Here is a 6,000-nt window from a genome sequence, read left to right on the forward strand (position 1 = left end):
AGACTCGGACCAGCTCTGCAATGCTGTCTCCTCCCAAGGATTCACAATTGGAAGACACAAGGAGTTACTGCAAAGCCTTATGGAGGGACTCAATACCCTGGCAGAATGCCAAGACTATGCTTTCAATACATTGCTGGAGCAATTCTGCGGGTTCCCAACTAGGCAGAAAGCCACAACAGTGATCCCCCAGACTCTCAGCAACCCCACCACCAGTGGCGCTTCTTCCCAGGCTACCCCGGTGTCCCGAGAACCTTGCTTACCTCCTCCGGAGCGCTACGCTGGAGATTCTGGAACTTGCCGGGCATTTCTCTCCTAGTGCTCCCTCATCTTCGAGCTGCAGCCTTCTTCATTCCCCTCGGACTGCTCGAAGATAGCGTACCTGATAACACTGATGTCTGGGAGGGCACATTGGCGGCTGAGAGTGCCTGGAACCTGGAAGCCCTGTTCGACACCTTCCGTCACGGATTATCGGAGGTGATTAAAGATGAGCTCGCAGCCCATGGAACACGTCTCCCCCATAGCCTTGACCATCCGGATCGATGGGCGGCTACGGGAACGTAGGAGCGAGAGGGGGTCTGTTTCTTGTCGCCCTCGCTCGTCCTCCAATTCCACATCGCCTCCAAGGAATCCCTGATGTCTACATTTCCAAGAGAATCCGGTGTCACCCGAGTTCCCTCGGAAATCACAGAGGGCTGTTGACTCGCCTCCTCCGGAGCCCATGCAACTGGGCAGAGCTAGATTGTCTCCTGCTGAGCGCTTACGCAGACTGAACACCAAGAGCTGTCTGTATTGTGGAGCTACGGAAAATGTCTTATCTACCTGCCCATTACAAGACCAGGCTCATCAGTAGGTACGAGTACACTGGTGAGCCATACTGGGAGTTTCCAATCTCTCACTACTCGTAACCCCCTCTATGCTATCCTGTTGTGGGGAGACCAGTCCAAATCCATCTGAGTGCTCATTGACTCTGGGGCTTACGAGAACTTTATGGACACTACCCTGGTGTCGGAGCTGGGTATCTCCAGTCAACCCCTTTCCATCCCGATGGATGGCAGAGCGCTGGATGGGCACTCTATTGGCAGTCGCCCACAATATGGTTCCTATCAACCTGCGAGTGTCAGGCAACCACAGTGAGTCTATGCAGTTTCTGCTCCTGGAGTCTCCTCATGTACCCATGGTTTTGGGGTTCTCATGGCTCCAGAGGCACAACCCCTTAATTGACTGGACTACGGATTCCATCACGGGTTGGAGTCCGTTTTTCCACGCACATTGTCTGAAGTCAGCGCAGCCTGCCCTGGGATGTCTCCCTGCGGGCTTGGGTAAAGCCTCGGATCTCGCCACCATTCCCGCGGAGTACCAGGACTTATGTGAGGTTTTCACCTCTGCCCGCACCACATTTCTTCCTCCGCATCGGCCCTACTACTGTGCTGTCGACCTTCTCCCGGGCACCTCACCATCTCGGGGGCAACTTTATTCCCTGTCAGGTCAGGAGCAGGGTTCTTTTTGTTGGAGAAGAAGGACAAGACCCTGCATCCGTGTATCGACTACCGGGGTCTTAATGACATTATGGTGAAAAAACATTACCCGCTACCACTCATCTCCTAGGCTTTCGAGCCGTCTCTAGGGGGCTGTCATCTTCTCCAAGTTGGACCTTTGGAACGTCTATCATCTGACTCGGATACGGGAAGAAGATGAGTGTAAGACCGCCTTTAACTTCTTTGGGACTGGGGGGCAGTATTGAGTAGCTTGGATAAAAATGTAACCAGAGTAAACTGCCTGCTACTCAGTCCTAAAAGCTAGAATATGCATATAATTAGTAGGTTTGGATATAAAACACTCTGAAGTTTCTAAAACTGTTTGAATGATGTCTGTGAGTATAACAGAACTCATATGGCAGGCAAAAACCTGAGATAAAATTCCAAAACCAGGAAGTGGAAAATCTGAGGTTTATAGGTTTTCAAGTCTTTGCCTATCGAATATACAGTGTCCATGGGGTCATATTGCACTTCCTAAGGCTTCCACTAGATGTCAACAGTCTTTAGAACCTTGTTTGATTCTTCTACTGTGAAGGAGGGGGGAATGAGAGCTGATTGAGTCAGGGGTCTGGCAGAGTGCCACGAGCTCAGTCTCGCGTGCTCCCGTGAGAGTTAGCTGTTTTCCATTGCATTTCTACAGAAAAAGGAATTCTCCGGTTGAAACATTATTGAAGATTTATGATAAAAACATTCTAAAGATTGATTCTATACTTCATTTGACATGTTTCTACGAACTGTAATATGACTTTTCGTCTGAACTTTCGCCTGGACTTGCCCGCGCCTCCTGAGTTTGGATGTGTGTACTAAACGCGCAAACAAAAAGGAGGTATTTGGACATAAATTATGGACTTTATCCTGTTATGGCTGCAGGGGCGTATTGAAAAACTGGAAAATATGTGCAAATTTTCAAACGGCCTCTTAATCAATTTTTGCTCTTACAATATGCATATTATTATTACTATTGGATAGAAAACAGTCTCTAGTTTCTAAAACCGTTTTAATTATTTCTCTAAGTGGAACAGAACAATTTTTACAGCCATTTCCTATCCGGAAGTGAGATTTCCAAAATCGATGTCGCTTTTCAAGCCCTTGTCTATAAAAGGCATGTCACTTAGGACTGTAGAAACACGTCATACGCCTTCCTCTGGTGTCATGCGGAAGTGAGAGAAGAAATCACTTGATTATCTCGGTCAGGGATTGTATAACAACATCTTGGAGTGAGAAGTGCGCACTTTATTTTTTTTGGAAGGCGCGAAGTTGGATCTGAGTAGCCTCCTGGAAAACCGTCGTTATAGGTGAATATGATCTCTGGCTTCGATTTTATTTGATACATGTCACAATATCATCCTAAAGTATGTTTTTTCAATATACTTTAATTATATTATTGAAATGTATTCTGGACTTTAGACGTGATGCGACCAATAATTTTTTCAAGATGGAGAGGTTAGCGTCGCACTGCCAGTGTGCTTGCTAATTCAAGAGGGAAATTGTTCGTTCTGGATCGAAATAAAGACATTTCTGAACAAAGGACCCCTTGGAGAACATTCTGATGGTAGATCAACAAAGATAAGGACCCAATTTGGGATGCTTTTTCATATATCTGTCGAACTGTGCTATGCTACCGTTTGACTAGAATCCATGTGCTGCTGTGCTAGCTATTGTAGTAAGCTAATATAACGATATATTGTGTTTTCGCTGTAAAACACTTCAAAAATCGGAAATATTGGCTCTGTTCACAAGATCTTATTCTTTCATTAGCTATCCACCATATATTGTTCTGAAATGTTTTATGATGTGTAATTAGTAGTTGACGTTGGTGTCTGTATTTTCTCTGGCTACTCCCGTGCGATTTCTGACTGTAGCTGTGAGTGGCTATGATGGTAGCAGTAATGTAAAACTGATTTATAGCTCAAATATGCACATTTTTCGAACAAAACATAGATTTATTGTGTAACATGTTATAGGACTGTCATCTGAGGGAGTTTTTTCTAGGTTATTTAGGTTGGTTCTAGGTTAGTTAGGTTAGCTTTGTGCATGCTACTTGCATGCTACCGTTGCTGTGAAAAATGTCTGTCTGTCTTTTGTATTTGGTGGGTGAACTAACATAAATATATGTGGTGTTTTCGCTGTAAAACACTTCAAAATCGGAAATATTGGCTCTCTTCACAAGATCTTTCTCTTTCATTAGCTATCCACCATATATTGTTCTGAAATGTTTTATGATGTGTAATTAGTAGTTGACGTTGTGTCTGTATTTTCTCTGGCTACTCCGTGCGATTTCTGACTGTAGCTATGATGGTAGCAGTAATGTAAAACTGATTTATAGCTAAAATATGCACATTTTTTGAACAAAACATAGATTTATTGTGTAACATGTTATAGGACTGTCATCTGAGGTAGTTTTTTCTAGGTTATTTAGGTTGGTTCTAGGTTAGTTAGGTTGGCTTGTGCATGCTACTTGCATCCTACTTGTGCTGTAAAAAATGTCTGTCCTCCTTTTTTATTTGGTGGTGAGCTAACATAAATATATGTGGTGTTTTCTCTGTAAAACATTTTTAAAAAATCGGACATGTTGGCTGGATTGACAAGATGTTTATCTTTCAAATGCTGTATTGGACTTGTTAATGGTGTGAAAGTTAAATATAAAAAAAAAATAGATTTTGAATTTCGCGCCGTGCACTTGAGCTGGATGTTGTCATAGGTGTACCGGCGTCGGGATGACGTCTGGCTGCAGCCATAACAGGTTATCGAACAAATCAAACATTTATTGTGGAACTGGGATTCTTGGGAGTGCATTCTGATGAAGATCATCAAAGGTAAGTGAATATTTATAATGCTATTTCTGACTTCTTTTGACTCCACAACATGGCGGGTATCTGTATGGCTTGTTTTTGTGTCTGAGCGCAGTATTCAGATTATTGCATGGTGTGCTTTTTCCGAAAAGTTTTTTTGAAATCTGACACAGCGGTTACATTAAGGAGAAGTTTATCTAAAGTTCCATGTAAAACACTTGTATCTTTTATCAATGTTTATTATGAGTATTTCTGTAAATTGATGTGGCTCTCTGCAAAATCAATTTGGAGGCAAAACATTACTGAACATAACACGCCAATGTAAACTAAGATTTTTGGATATAAATATGCACTTTATCGAACAAAACATACATGTATTGTGTAACATGAAGTCCTATGAGTGTCATCTGATGAAGATCATCAAAGGTTAGTGATTCATTTTATCTCTATTTCTGCTTTTTGTGACTCCTCTCTTTAGCTGGGAAAATGGTTGTGTTTTTCTGTGACTAGGTACTGACCTAACATAATCGTTTGGTGTGCTTTCGTCGTAAAGCCTTTTTGAAATCGGACACTGTGGCTGGATTTACAACAAGTTTATGTTTAAAATGGTGTAAAATACTTGTATGTTTGAGGAATTTTAATGATGGGATTTCTGTTGTTTTGAATTTGGCTCCCTATAATTTCACTGGCTGTTGTTGAGGTGCTACGCTAGCGTCCCGAATATCCCAGAGAGGTTAACACGGCTAGCAGGCATTACGAGTACCTGGTGATGCCGTTTGGACTGACCAACGCTCCCACAGTGTTCCAGGCCCTGGTCATTGATGTGCTCCGTGACATGTTGAACAAATTTGTGTTTGTCAACCTTAACGACATCCTCATTTATTCTCGGTCAGCTCAAAAGCACGTCCTCCATGTCCGACAGGTCCTCCAGCATCTCCTGGAGAACCAGCTTTTCGTGAAGGCGGATAAATGTGAGTTTCATCACTCCACCATCTCCTTCCTTGGATACGTCATCACTGCAGGGCATATTCAGATGGACCCTGACAAGGTGAGAGCGGTAGTGTATTGACCTCAACCCACATCCTGAGTGCAGCTGCAACGTATCCTAGGGTTGGCTAATCTCTACCGTCATTTTTACCCAGGGTTACAGCACCCTTGCTTCCCCCCTCTCTGCACTCACCTCTCCCAAGGTTCCATTCATATGGTCTCTCGCAATTAAGATAGCGTTGGAGTGGAGGCATTGGTTAGAAGGGGTGGAACATCAATTCTTGGTGTGGAAGGACCATAAGAACCTGGAATATCTCCGCACTGCCCAGTGCCTCAACTCCAGCGCCTCAACTCATCTCCAGGCAGGTGAGATGGGCCCTGTTATTCACTCGTTTCCATTTTACTATCTCCTACCGCCCGGGGTCCAAGAATGTGAAGCCTGACGCACTCTCACGTCTGTACAGCCCCGCTACTACATCATCAGACCCCGAGACCATCCTCCCTACTTCCTGTCTAGCGGCTGCTATCATTTGAAGAATAGACAGTCTGGTCCGCAAGGCACAGTGTTCTCAGCCGGACRGSGGSGGGGGGGGGGGGGGGGGKTGTCCTTGACTCTGCCCATTCTCCAGTCCTGGAATGGGCACATTCCTCGAGACTCACCTGTCATCCTGGCTCCCGTCGGACCT

The sequence above is a fragment of the Salvelinus sp. IW2-2015 genome, linkage group LG26, assembly GCF_002910315.2.
Source record: "Salvelinus sp. IW2-2015 linkage group LG26, ASM291031v2, whole genome shotgun sequence".
NCBI classification, from domain to species: Eukaryota; Metazoa; Chordata; class Actinopteri; order Salmoniformes; family Salmonidae; genus Salvelinus; species Salvelinus sp. IW2-2015.